Source organism: Lissotriton vulgaris, chromosome 12, assembly GCF_964263255.1.
Source record: "Lissotriton vulgaris chromosome 12, aLisVul1.2, whole genome shotgun sequence".
Lineage (NCBI taxonomy): Eukaryota > Metazoa > Chordata > Amphibia > Caudata > Salamandridae > Lissotriton > Lissotriton vulgaris.
Genome location: NC_141700.1, coordinates 797,549,156 through 797,563,903, shown reverse-complemented (window position 1 = coordinate 797,563,903; position 14,748 = coordinate 797,549,156). Strand labels below are relative to the sequence as shown.

Here is a 14,748-nt window from a genome sequence, read left to right as displayed (position 1 = left end):
GCATCCCTTTGCACCTGTAGATTGATATATACTTGAAAACAGAGACAAAAAGTCCCAGAAAAAACCCAGTCAAAAAATGACTGGGGGTACCACTCTCTCCGGATCTGCGCTTGCTGGTGCGGAAAAAGAAAGTACTGACGTCAGCACGAGTGGGCACGTTTAAGTTGCTCCAGCTACGTCATCTCTGCGACTAAGACGCCAACGACGTACGCACAGCCGTACGACGACGCCTACCGACGCGCAGTCTGATGCTTGGGGATATTCTAAGGTAAGGAATCTATCACTAACGTGTCTCTTTCAGATATATTAATTCCGATTAGGTTGTGCTCTATGTGGAGCTGATGAAGGGAAATTTATAGAAGGTCTAATGTAAATGTGAGATGTGTAGGTGCAGTACCGCAAGCTGCGCCTAGAAGTCCCTAGTGAACATCAAACTTTTGGTCACATATGGTACTCCCATAATGGTCCCCGAACCTTGTTCAATGCCAGATACTGACAAGGGACATCAGCGAGCCGATCGGCGCCCTCTCCTCTGCCACAGCTGACCACATGTGGGGAAAGAAAACAAGTTACTTACCTGTAACTTTGGTTCCCCAGTATTGGTAATTTTCGTAGATTCCCATGCTTTGTATCATTCCGCCGTCGTCGGAATGGGAGTCTCGGTAAGTAAAAAAATACCATAGCAGTAAGTACAAAAGAGAAAACTAGGCTTAGGCCTCATCTCATTTTGTAGCTTATCCACCTCTTTTTGTAAAAGAGACCAAAAATTCTGCAACAACCAATCAGAATAGCCTCACCCCATAGAACCCTCCTGAGAGAGCCTCAGAGCCTCAGATTTTCGTAGCCGTTGTGTAACAGCAACTATCTCAGTAAAAAAAGGCCGAGCTTTCCCAGAGGAGGAGGGTGGGCGCAAGGGAATCTATGAAAGTTACCAATACTGGGGAACCAAAGTTACAGGTAAGTAACTTGTTTTCTTGCCCCAGTATTGGAACTTTCATAGATTCCCATGCTTTTATATCAGAGTAGCTAGCAGTAAGTCATAAGCACATTTTGTCACATGAATATCCTTACATGTCAACATAGTTATCCTCTTAGGAAACAAATCATAAAAGAGAAGATTACAATAATCGATACAAAATGTGCAATACAGGAAGGAGGGATTGTAGGGAAAGCTCACCTCATTGAAAAAGATTTCTCAGAACTGCTTGACCCACCGCTGCATCGTCCTTCTGGAAGAATCCAAGCAGTAGTGCTTCGTGAAGGTGTGGGTACTGCTCCACGTAGCTGCTCTACAGATGTCCTTGATAGGGACTCCTGAGAATAGAGCCACTGATGAAGCAACTGATCTCGTTGAATGAGCACGAACTCTCCGTTCAAGCAGTTTGCCCCCTTCTTGATGACAAAACTGAATTGCATTAGAGATCCAACTTGAACTACTGTGCTTTGAAAGCGGAAATCCCTTCCGCGTGGCACTATAAGAGATAAAAAGTTGAGAAGACTTCCTGAATGGTTTTGTTCGTTCCAGATGAAATTTCAGACACCTCTGAACATCTAAAGAATGCAAAGACCTCTCCGCTGATGTAGTAGGTCGTGGAAAAAAAGATGACAAAATCACAGGCTCATTAAAATGGAATTCGGATGGGACCTTCGGGATAAATTTTGGATTTGTCCTTAGAATCAGAATATCCTTTTTTAACTGAAGAAAGGGTTCCACAATTGTGAGTGCTTGGAGCTCACTAATCCTCCTGGCCGATGTTAAGGCTAATAGAAGAGCCAGTTTCCTTGATACAAATTTTAGATCTGCTCTGTGAATGGGCTCAAACTGAGCTCTCATCAGATGAGCCAAAACCAAATTAAGCTGCCAGAGACTGGTGGCGGATGCCGGACTGGAGGAAAAACTCTGAACAGGCCCTTCAGGAATTGCTTAATAATCCTAGCGGACCAAAGTGAAGGACCTGAAGACGTCCGCCTGAATCTAGAGATAGCTGCTAGATGTACCTTGACAGAAGAATTAGCCAAACCTGACTTAGCCAGAGAAAGAATATATGGCAAAAGCTGATGCGGAGCTGAAGTGTATGGATGAATAATCTGCCTCTGACACCAGAGACAGAACCTCTTCCATTTCGTCTGATATGTCTTATTTGTACTCGGAGCTCTGGCCTGAGACAGAATATCCCTACACTCTTCTGTGAGGTTCAAATCCTGGAATTCTCTGTACTCAGGAGCCACGCTGTCAATTGGAGTGAGCTCGGATCTGGATGGAGCACTTGCCCCTGAGACACTGTCAACAGAGATGGAATAGGCTGCAGGTGAATTGGTTGGTCTTGAGAAATCAGGAGTTCCGTGTACCAGAACTGTCGGGGCCACGCTGGTGCAATTAAAATCATTTTGCAGGGTTCCGCTTTGAGTTTCCTGATCAGCCTCGGGATTAATGGAATTGGAGGAAAGGCGTAGACAAATGCTCCGTACCAAGCTATCAAAAGCGCATTCCCCAAGGACCCCCATTGGTGATCCCTGCTTGCGTAGAAATGGCATTTGGTGTTTTCTGGGTTGCAAACAGGTCTATGGTCGGGGTTCCCCAAACTGAAAAGACCTCCTCGAGAATGGTCTGGTCTAATTCCCACTCGTGACTGATCGATCTTTGGCGACTCAACGCATCCGCTGTTCCATTGAGCGAGCCTGCGAGGTGCTCTGCCGTAAGAGCAATGTTGTGGAGAATCGCCCAGTTCCAAATTTCCTGAGCTTCTTTTGAAAGAGCCCAAGATCTAGTCCCGCCCTGTTTGTTTATATAGCGCATTGCCGTTGTGTTGTCCGTGCGAACCAGCACTGTGCAATTCTGAATCCTCTGAAGAAAGACCTGTAGGGCCAAGCGAATAGCTCTGAGTTCCAATAGATTGATGTGGAACTTGCGTTGATCTGGATCGCAATGACCGCTCACCTTCAACTCTTGTAGTACCGCTCCACAGCCTTCTAGTGAGGCGTCCGTGGTTAGAACCATGGGGGATGGAGGAAGCGTGAAGGTTAAGCCTTTTGAGATGTTGTCTTTTACCAACCACCAGCTGCTTGCTTTTCTCATTGCTGAGGTCACCGTGATCCTGTCGCTGAATGAGCCTTCCACCTGGTACCATTGCCTGTCCAGTTGCTCTTGTAGCGGGCGCATTTGAAGCCTGCAGTGCGGAATCAATGGTATGCAGGATGATATCGATCCAAGCAAGGATTTGTAGAGACGGACCGACAGACTTCCTCTTTTGCAAGAGACGAGCTGACAGAATAAGTTTGTTCTGACGTTCCTCCGATGGAAAGGGCTTGCAGCGATTTGTGTCCAGAATAGAGCCTTGAAACTTTGCTGACCTGGATGGAAGAAGGATCGATTTCTCCTTGTTGAGTTGAAGGCCCAGTTTGTTGAAAAGTTGAATGCAGCTTGTGACCGCCCTGGAAGCTGCCTGGAAAGATGGAGCTTTTATCAGCCAATCGTCTAGGTAGGGAAAGACCTCTAGAGATTGTTTTCTGAGAAACGCTGCCACCGGAGCCAGTACTTTTGTAAATATCCTTGGTGCGGACCTGAGACCAAAAGGAAGTACTTTGAACTGAAAGTGGCTCTTTGCCTACTGTGAAGAGTAGGTATTGCCTGTGAGCTGGGTGGATCGGCACATGGAATTATGCATCCTCTAAATCCAGAGTCTCCATGTAGTCTCCTGGATTCAGTAGACGTAGAATATCCTGAAGGGTGACCATCCTGAAAGATAGCTTTATGAGATAGGTGTTGAGCTCCCTTAGATCTAATATTGGACGCCACTTTTCCTTTGTCTTGCGAACCAGAAAGAACATGGAATAAAAACCTTTCCCCCTCTGGGAGTGAGGTACAGGTTCTATTGCCCCCTTGATGAAAAGTTGGTGGGCTTCGAGACGTAGAAGTCCTAGATGTTTCGACTCGTTGGCGCCTGGAGCTCTGGTAGGAGGAAGCTGTTGAAACTCCAAAGTGTGGCCACCCTGAATGATATTCAGAACCCACTGGTCTGATGTAATAACCTTCCAGCTGCGTAGACAATGAGAAATCCTGCCCCCCACTGATGTTATTGGGGGGTAGGAACAGTAGAAAGAGCCAAGAAGCTGCTATTGTCGCTTAGAATTATCTCACCCTTGACACCCTCTTGATGGCTGACGAGAGAAAGACGCCGACTGACCTTGGAGCTGTGAATATTGTGGCTTGTAAGATTGAGAGGACTGAGTACGAAGAGTAGCGCTGTTGATTGCAACCTCTGTACGAGGAAAAACCTCTCCCTCTCCCATCTCTGAAAGGAACTTTGCGGTAATGCAATGTCCCCAAGGACCTTGCCGTGTCCGTGTCCTTCCTGATACCTTGAAGGACCTCATCTACATGCTTTCCAAAAAGCATCTCTCCGTCGTAAGGTAAGTCCAAGATCTTATTTTGAACTTCCTGGTGAAATCAGGTTGCCCGTAGCCAGCCCTGACGCCTTAAAACTGCTGAACCCGCCAGTGCACGGAAAGCTGTAGTTGCTATGTCCATAGCACAATCTATCACCTCTGAAGAGGTACGCTCCCCTTCCACCATTATCTTCCTGGCTTCATCCTTCGCTCCATCCGGAAGTTGGTCCACAAACGGGGATAAATCGCACCACATCTGGCGATCATATCTGCCCAAGATAGCAAGAGCATTAGCAGCTCGAACCAGGAGGCTGGCCATAGTAGAAAACCATTTTCCCACATTGCCCAGACATCTCCCTTCCTTGTCTGGCGGTGTTGTAACTGGTGTCGAAGGATTCTTGGACTTGCTCTGCGCTGCCTGGGAAATAACTGAGTCCGGCTTCGGCTGACCAGTCAGGCAAGCGGGACTGCCTTCTGGAGCTTTATATTTCATCACTTTAGTACCTTCCGACCATACATGGTTCAATTAATGGTATTGAACAAATGGAATTTATGTAAGGTTCCTTGAAGTCATAAAGGAAACAGTCTGATTGCACTGTCGTAATAGGAAGGCCAAATCTCTTGGACGCCCTCTCCATAAGATTATGGAAACCTCCAATGTCAGCTGGAGGGGAGGTAGCAGTATCCGGCACTGGTGAATCTGGATCCTGAATGACATCATCGTCCCAACCTCTATCCTGGTCATGAGAAGGATCAACCTGAAGTTCTCCGTCAGATGAGACATCATCATCCTGAACAGTCACAACCTCCTGATTGCTCTCTCCGGGTTCTGGTTCTGAAACTCGAGAAACCAGAGGCGTCACTGCAACTGCAGGAGTAGTAGGAATGGATGGAGAAGGAGGACGCTCTTGCTGTTCCGCAGTTTGCGACGGAAACCTCTTTTTGTAGTCTTGTAACATTAATCGTATGTCCGTTATAAGAGAGGACAGCATTGCCACCATATCCTGACATGATTTTTGTGGAGGCCTTTCTTGCTGAACAAACTGGCACTCTTCAGTATAGCACTCATCTGAATCAGAATCTTGATATTTTACTTGCAGTTCGGATGGGCTATAAGTATCTCCATGAGGACCATCTTCATCAGACTCCTCATCAAGAAGCAAAGTGGGAGGCAAAGGTGTTACACGCCGAGGAGATGTCATCTCTGGGGTAATTTGCTACCTTCTTTTAGATATGCGTACCCTTTGAATCGTCGTCGACGACGTCGTCGACTGACTCGTAGTCGACGGAAATGTCGGCGAAATCGTCGTCGACGGGACCGTCGACGGAGAGATGGATCTCGCCGACGGAGGAATGATAGTAGACGGTGTCGTCGACGAACTCGTCGTCAAAATCATCATGGCTGCCGTCGTCGACGACGTTGTCGTCGCCGCCGACACTATCTTCGCCGTCATTATCGTCGAAGTCGAAGATGTAAACACCATCGTCGAGGAGCAGGAAACAGGTACCTTAAACGTCGACGAAGGTATCAATGCCGCCGCCGTCGACGGGCCCGTCGACAAAGCTGTACCTGAACTCAAGTCCTTTCTGGAAGTAGTCGTCGACGTACCAGCTATTTTGGTCGTCGACGGACGTGTTTTCTTGTCCGTTCTTCCATCCTGAGGAACGTCAGAAGGTTTTTCACATCCCTTCTCTTTTTCAGATGGTGGAGAAGTAACAGATAAACCTTTCTTCACCTTCTTAGCTGCCTGTGTCTCCTCAGTCTGTCCCAGCCTCTCCTTTACAACTCGGTGAGGAGATTTTATGGGACTAAGCCTTTCAGACCTATCAGAGGTCTTTTGTAAGGCTTTCACAGGGGGCTCAGAAGCTGTTGAACGGGATGACCTACCCCTCTTTTGGATCTTCTGGAGGACGCAGCTGAGGAAGACTCCTCACTGTCAGATGACAAAACCTCCTTACGTGACTTCATTTTCTGCAGCCAAGTCAACAAGCGGCCTTCCCTGTCTCTTAAGGTCTTTGTAGAGAATGTTCTGCAGATTTTACAATCTGTGGCCTTGTGGTCCAGGTACAAGCAGTAGATACAGTCCTCATGCTTGTCCTCCACAAACAGTCTCTTCTTAGAACAAGTAGCACAAGCTCTAAATAAGGCCTTCTTCTCCTTGTCCGACATATTAAAGTTGAAGAAATGGAAAAAGAATCCTATCTGAAGAGAAATTTGTGGAGACTCCCTAAGCACAACGTGCGGTAGAAAATCTGAGGCTCTGAGGTTCTCTCATGGGGTGAGGCTATTCCGATTGGTTGTTGCAGAATTTTTGGTCTCTTTTACAAAAAGAGGTGGATAAGCTACAAAATGAGACGAGGTATAGCCTAGTTTTCTCTTTTGTACTTACTGCTATGGTATTTTTTTATTTACTGAGAGTCCCATTCCGACGACGGGGGAATGATACAAAGCATGGGAATCTATGAAAGTTCCAATACTGGGGCAACGTTGCATCCAAGTGCCTGACAAACAGGCACAGAGACATCGCCTGGATGGCCATCCAAGATGGATTTCCCATGAGAGCCTTCATGCACACAAGAGGACTCAACCGATACCAGTCTTGCCCGAGAGGGTGCACCGTGGACGAGAAGACATACCATCTCTTCTGGAAGTGCATGTACGCACAGGACCTTCTGAAGGCCCTAGGCACGGAGCTTAGGGCCTGGATTCCTACTTCATGCATCACTGCGGACTCTGTGATGTATGGTTTGTTCCCAGAGACACATGCCCTAGGTGATCTCCAGGGCTGCTGGAGGCTCCTGTGCTGTTTTAAAGATGTTCTGTTTTCCAGAAACCGCCTGGCAGTAGGGAAGAAGGAGACATCGAGCCTGGTGCGCCATAAGATGATCCACAGCCTATTGCGTGACTACGCTGCACTGGACGGATCAGATGATGAGGACGATGACGGAGGACCCAAAGGTTTCCCCTTGTACCCTAGAACGGGGAGGACCCTGGGGGGCCACTAACCTGTTTTTGTCCATTTTTCTTAAACCCAGGAACTAGTTGGCGACAGAGGAGAGGAGAAGGCGGATGAAGACAGGTGGAGTAAATGTAGTTATTTACTGTATGCACTTTTGTCTTCACAGGTAAAAGGCAGTGGGATAACTTGCGTACTTGTTGCCAAGTTTGTTACCGACTGACGAATAAATAGGGTGTTGTGGAAGGTGACGATTGATGTATCTGAAACAGAAACGACGCCCTGGCAAGAGAAGAAAAAAAAACCTCCTATAATGCATTGCATGCAAGACCGTTCCAATAGTACAATCAAAAAGCTATGTTCATATATACAATTAATAGCGTTGAAATGTGACAAAACAATTAATTTTGATTAAGTAGTACTCTATGTGGAGCTGATGAAGGGAAATTTATAGAAGATCTAATATAAATATGAGATGTGCTAGTGAGCAAAGTAACCACTGCCAACCTTGTTTAGGAACAAGTGAGTGTCCTGTCTGAAGGCCTTTAACCGCATCGCTGCTGCGGCTTTTCCCGCTGTGTGCGGCATTTTTTAAAATACCGGGTTACATGACGAGCTCAGAACGTCATCAGCATACGAGCGCCGTAGCTGATGACGAGCTGAGCTCGTCATCAGCAGCGAAAAGGTTAAGACAATAGTGCCTTGAGGTTGTAATTAAAACCTATGGCGTAACAACACATGTAATAGGAGGTGTCCTCATGGGAAGTTATAACAAGCATTTGCAATGCAATAGGTCTTGCATTTACACGAGTTTGACCTATTGACATTGCAAATAACAATGCCTTTTGTCTTTTCATTTTAAAAACATAAATAAAAGGCATTGTCATTTACAATGCCAATAGCTTAAACTTGTGTAACTGCGAGATTTATTGCATTGGAAAATGCTTGTTCCTTACTTAGGGGAAGAGAAGTTCACACCATATTTCCTGGATGCCTTGAGGATGTAAGTTGTAAGTATAATGTTGTTAAACCTGATAAGCCTCAACTGTCAGGTTTTAATCTACCTGCGCCTACCTGACTGTGGAATAAACTACATCTCCCAGAAGCCTTTAGCCGACGTCACGGTATATAGGAGGGCGGGGCTGTTGAACGTTGTGCGTGATCCTGGATGTTTGGTTTGTGTTTGTGTCCGTTCTTCAGATTGATCCGGCGAGTGGATTCCCGGACCTACTCTAGCTGAGGGACGAGTGACTGCTTCCTGTCTTCCTCGTTGGAGCACGGTACTGTGTTAAATACCCCGCTGCGCTAGCCTCCTGCTAGCGCGCGCTGTTTCCTTTGTTTGTCCTGACGACTGGTTTTCCCTCGGAGTTTCCACTCGTACTTGCCGGCGGGTGTGTTCCAAAGCACTTGCGGCAAAGCGAGGCGGGTAGAAGGGAAGACCTTATGACTAGTGATCTTTGGACTCTATGTGGAGCCTAGATACCCCAAGGTGTCTAGGCGTTTCATGTTGTACAGTGGATTTGAGAGTCGTGGGAGAGTGAGAGCGGAGTGTGGTGGAGGCTTCCATGCTCTACCGTTACGAATACTAATACTGAATGGACTTTGCATCTTAAGTGCCAAAGCGGAAAGCAGTAGTGACTGTCAACTACGCTTTACCGTGTTTGGAGTTTGTGTTCTGGAAATGGTTCATATATTCCGGAAAATACTAAATGGAGAATAGCCAAAGCGGAAGATAGTGGTAGCCTCAATACATCTTACCGTGTTGGAGTTACTGTTTTTAGAGGGTGAAGGAATCTTCTGAGATCTATTAACTTTGTGTTTATCCTTCTGGATTAATTGCAAGCTTATTTGCTTAGTTGCACACACCTTTCGGGAAAGAAGGGGTCAAGAAATATTGACAGTGTTGGGGTCAAATTGGAGAACCTTCATTCCAAGTGTGAATAGGAAAACTGTGGTTACGTTTTGGCAGGAATATATACGCTTAGTACCATCCTATGGTTGATTCAGATTGAGGTATTAATGTGTATCTGGTGTTGTTTCATAGGGAAAGGAGAAACTCTGAGCTCATAACGCAATTCATGCAGAGGCAAGAGACATTGACATCCAGAGTCAGGTGAATAGGAAAAAAAGACCACTAGCGAGAAATTACTGAGAGTAGCATATTTATGTATGCACTAATTTGGTGTGCTTTCTTTTACAGCTACCCTTTCCCTGCTGTTCCCTTCCCTTCCTTCCCTCGCCCGATCGCACGAACACCCTGTGTATTTCATATCTCAGTGTGTTGGTGAGGTCCGGAGGTGGAATATACTTGCTACGATCAGATCCTGCAGAGTACAACCTGACATCAACTGTGGCTGTTAATCAAGCCAGGATGAAAAGTAACTATTATAAGAGACGTATTTTACTAGAGAAGAGTTTCTGTCTTAATGACTGGGTATTAATCAAAAGACCGTTTAGAGTCAGTAAATGCGAGTCCACATTTATGTCACTGGTGCAAGTTGTTGAAGTTGGCAGAGGTGTTTTACTACTTTAGGGCAACGGGTGGTGGAATAGACGACAGTAGGTGAAACTCACTCAGCAACAAGCTGAGATAATGGAAAGGAAAATTGGTGAGAATTCTAACTCTGACTGGTCATGTCTCTGACCGGGGAGGGTTCTGCTGCATTTGGGAACGTTAGGGAAGGCGTGAGGGGCTCAGGCAAGAACCCCTGTTCCCTTGCAGGCCTGTCCCTGGCTTTCAACGACAACAAGTCAACTCAAATGGGGCCTAAGCTGGCAAAGGCACTACCTACCCCTAGAATGGCTCTCAGTGGCAGCTCTTGAGCTTCAAAGCCCCAAATCTATGCTTGGAGGGAGAGGTGTGGCGCAGCGACCAAAGCAGCTGACTCTGGAGCACGGACCGGAGGTTTGATCCCCTGCGGCATCCCAGCATCTGGGAATTTGGGCAATAGCTCACTTAATCTCCCCGATGGCTCCCAGCGCCTTGAAACCCTTGAGGGGTGATATGTTTGCTCTTTACAAATATGAATGATTATTATGTTGGTTACAGGCTAATGATGTACCTTTTGAGCAGTTAAATGGTAGCAATCCCGCAAAAGAAACCTTACAGGAAACTCCAGCCAACTCCAGACGCTTTACGGGATGGTGATGTTGCAGGGCGCGCTGAATTTAAAAGGTTACCGGATTCTCGCAGTGTAAAGGCACCAAGGAAATGCAATAACTATGGAATGTATTGAGGTTATTATGTACGATCTTACATGTTGCACACTATGAGCCAGAAGTTGCATTTTCCTTGCAGACATTTTTAAATGTAAATTACCATCCAAATTACATTTCACATTACAGGAGTTTACCACCCCTGCCTCATAATCCACCGTCTGCTGTATAATTTGAAGGGTTCTGCTAAAAAATGTTGTTTGTTGCTACAACCCATCAAAAGTTACTATAAGGTGCCGAAATGGATGCAGTGCGATGCCACAGCAAACACTTTGCAACAGTTAATTGGTCACCTTTCAGTTGCTAAATGCTGTATTCAGGCGTTAAACTGGATCTAATGCGGTGAAATGTTTGCATGGGCATGTCAGTGTTAAAATGACAAAATAGTGAAGTAATGCTATAGAATAATTCTGTGGTATTATTGTGTAGTATAACTGAAACGTCTTGAAGCATAATCTAGCCAACTCCGACTTTTAGCTAGATTTAGCGCCTTGAGGTCTCTCCTCTACCAGTTACTTGTGCCACTCTGAAAGGTGACACATAAAGGTGTGTCCTGGAGTGACGACTACACGCTGAGCCTGCTAGCGCCTGAAGGATGAATACACTTAATGCGATGCTACAAAGATGAGCAAGTGTTTTACCCCTCTGGCAGCTTCGGGGTTCAGAACTTTATTTTAGTAACTTGGATACTACACAGCGGCACTGCCATAAAAATGAATGACTTCAACATTACAGGATGGGTAACACTCGTCCCATAAATATCCTACGACCCAAAATGTTCTCTGTGCCTCCTAAACTATCATGTCCTTTGAACTGTTTGTGGAATTGAACCGCTTGGTTACATAGATAGTCATGTAGTGCCAATTACATAGAATTATTATTTATTTATTTTTTAAAACATTTTATTGCATATTTCTCAGTGTACACTGCCTTTTGCCTACAACCATGGGGCCGGCGGCGTCGTATCCGGATAACAATACACAGCTAAATTAGCCAACATCCCGAGGGGCAGGCAGCGAGGTATAGATAGCGTGCAATTCAGCGTAATACACAATTCACAAAGCAAAGGACAAGATTCCCAAACATAATCTTTAAGTAACCTTACAAGTCCCCCCCCAATTGCCCTACCCTTAACATCAGAAAACAAACTTTATGAAGCACTTGTTTTGGTCTCTCGCGTCCTGTCCATTGTAGCATCCCGGCACATAAACATCTCTACCCCTTACGCTTAGACGATGCACTATAAAACTCTTGTACTCTGCCTTGAACGAGGTGTCCTACGACGCCTACTATATGATCCCCCAGCTTCACACAGCCAATCATTCCCTCTGGAAGTCAGCCCCATCATATCATAACCAAGCAGCAAATGGTTCCCAAATGTCAGACAGTCTGGATCTACTCAGCATTAACTCCCAAAAAACAGACAGTTGGTCACTGCAATACTTTACCGCCCTAACCCATGCAGCCACCGAGGGTGGGCCTTGCTTCTTCCAATGAATAGCTACTTGTCTTTTTGCTAATAGCAGCAGCATAGCCGTAAGTTTGCGGCGTTCGCTGTGTATTTCCTGTACATATCCTAGTAATGCTATCAGAGGTGTGAGCTGTAATGTGACATGTTATGTACTCTATGTGTCTAAAAACTTTCATCCAGTAAGTTGCGTGATTTTGCCCGCAGCCCAGTTGCCTCATCTAATAGAGGACCAATTAAGGGGTTGGCGTCCAGTGGCATAGACGGCGCGTATAGTACTTCCTGTTTCGCCCTTTTTGCTATACCGTTCCAGGCTCATCTCACCGCCTCCATTGTGTCAATTTCCTGCTGTGGGCGCTTATAAGGGTGGAACACAGCCGTGTTTAGTGGGAGTGGTGCAATCCTATCTATTTCTATCACCACATGTGGCTGGAATGGTGTGGGGTGATGCCAGAAAAGTAGGAATTGCGCCTGCGCACTATAGGCATATAGCTCGAAGTCCGGGGCTCCCAACCCACCTTGTGTAAAGGGAAGCGTGAGATTGTTCCATGAATTTCGGGGTTGCATGCCCGCCCACACCAACTCCAGTACACTAGAGCGAAGCCTCCTAAAGAAATGGACAGTCAATGGCATAGGGATATTTACAGAAAGGTATAGGAATTTGGGCAGGATCGCCATCTTAGCAATTGCTATGCATCCCGTTAAGGACAGCGGTAGCTTCCTCCACCTCGGCAGCTTACTTTCCAGCCAGTCTATTGCTCTGCCATAGTTCGCTGCCCACATTTCCTGCATAGACCTGCTTATATGGATACCTAGATATTTTGTCTCTCCCTCCGCCCACTGAATCGGGAACTCTGACACAAAGGGAGCAGTAGTGTCGGTCAATGGCAATATCACAGATTTTTTCCAGTTTATCTGTACTCCAGTCAGCCCTCCGTAGCGTATGAACTCGCTCATCAATACTTCAAAGAGGTTGCCAGGGTTCATCAGATATATGGTCATATCATCTGCGTACATTGATATCAAAATACCTCTGGTCGTAAAGCTGATGCTCTTCTGTGTGTGGAATTGCCGAAGCTTGGCTGCAAGGGGTTCCATTGCTATAGCAAACAGCGGCGACGATGGGCACTTCTGTCGTGTCCCCCTAGTGATGTTAAAGGGCTCAGATATCTGTCCATTTACCTTTAACCGGGCTGTCTGGCTGGTATACAAGACCTGAATTTGCTTTATGAACAACGGGCTGAAACCCAGTTTCGCTAGAACAACAAAGAGGAATTTCCAATCGAGAGAATCAAACGCTTTTGTGGCTTCCAACAACGCAGCTGCGGCCTTTACCTGGGGGTCTAGGCAATGAAGTACACCAAAGAGTGTCCGTAGGTTGTGAGCAGTGGAGCGGCCCGGTATGAAACCAGACTGATCCGGTAGAGCTATTTGCGGCAGCATAGGCTGTAGTCCGTTGGCAAGTAGCTTGGCGTATATTTTAGCGTCTAAGTTTATAAGGGACAACGGGCGATAGGAATCCGGCACGGTCGGGTCTTTGCTGGTTTTAAAATGGTTATTATGGTGGCCTCTCGAATCGTCGGAGGAAGCATTCTGGTCTCCATAGCCTCCTGATATCCGCATATTCTTTATAAATTGCTGCTGTGAGGCTGTCTGCCCCTGGGGCCTTGTCATTGGGCATGCTGCTTATGACTTGTGTGATATCCTCTAAGGTAATTGGAAGCTCCATATATTTCCGAGCTCCGTCATTAAACCAGGCCTGCCCTATATTATCCAAGTGTCAGCTATATCTGTTTGTGACGGGTTTGTTTGAGATCTGTACAGTTTGGAGTAGTAGTTGGACATCACGCCAAGGACGTCAGGCGGTGTACGAGCCACCTCCCCGTTATCTGTTCGCAGTTCCTCGATATAGGCCGAGCCTCTAGGCGTGCGCAACAGGCTAGCTAGCGCTTTATCCGGTCTATCACTCTCCACATAACGTCGCTCCTGGGCATGTTTACAGAGGTATGCCGTCTCCCTCTAAGCTTCCTCCTGGAACTCCGTCAATTGAGTCCTAATGGTTGCCACGGTGACCGGTGACGGATCTTGCATTTGTGAGCATTCTAGCTCCTCTAACTCCCACTCCAGTCTGCTAAGTGTGTTGCGGATGTCAACTAGTATGCCTGAGTGCAATGCTATGCAGTTCCCTCTTGTAACCGCCTTGAAGGCTTCCCAGAGCACTCCCGGTGAGTCAACTGTACCTTCATTCAATGTGAAATAGTCTGTAATTTTGTTACGTAGGTCCTCTCGGAAGACTAAGTCCAACAATGCCTTAGATGGGAATTTCCAGGCAAATGGCTGGGCATATGCAGGGGGTAGGCGCAAACTAATCTGGGCTGGGGCGTGATCAGATAGCGTGCAGGGATGGTCCGTGGCATCAGCTAGCCAAGTATGTAGGTCTTTTGATACTAACCAGTAATCTAGGCGCGACCATGCGTTACGGTGGTGGGTGATGCATGTACCTTCTCTTGTTGTTGGATGTAGGACTCTCCGGGAATCTATAAGGTGGAGATCTTCAATGATATCATGCAGTGTGTCAGCTGCTCTCGCTGCTCTGGAGGGGAACCCTGCTGGTCCATCATCATTGACAGGACCACGTTAAAGTCACACCCCCACAGGATCGCCTTGGGCCCTAATGTCCGTATCCTATGCCAGATGTCTTGGAATAATTCTGGGCTGTCT

The 14,748-nt window shown here is 46.6% G+C and overlaps 1 protein-coding gene across 4 annotated transcripts in view; it reads right to left on the bottom strand.

The window, feature by feature from the left end:
* Positions 1–14,748, bottom strand: part of CAMTA2 (calmodulin binding transcription activator 2) — an 897,177-nt gene that overhangs the window by 636,024 nt on the left and 246,405 nt on the right. The window lies entirely within an intron of this gene.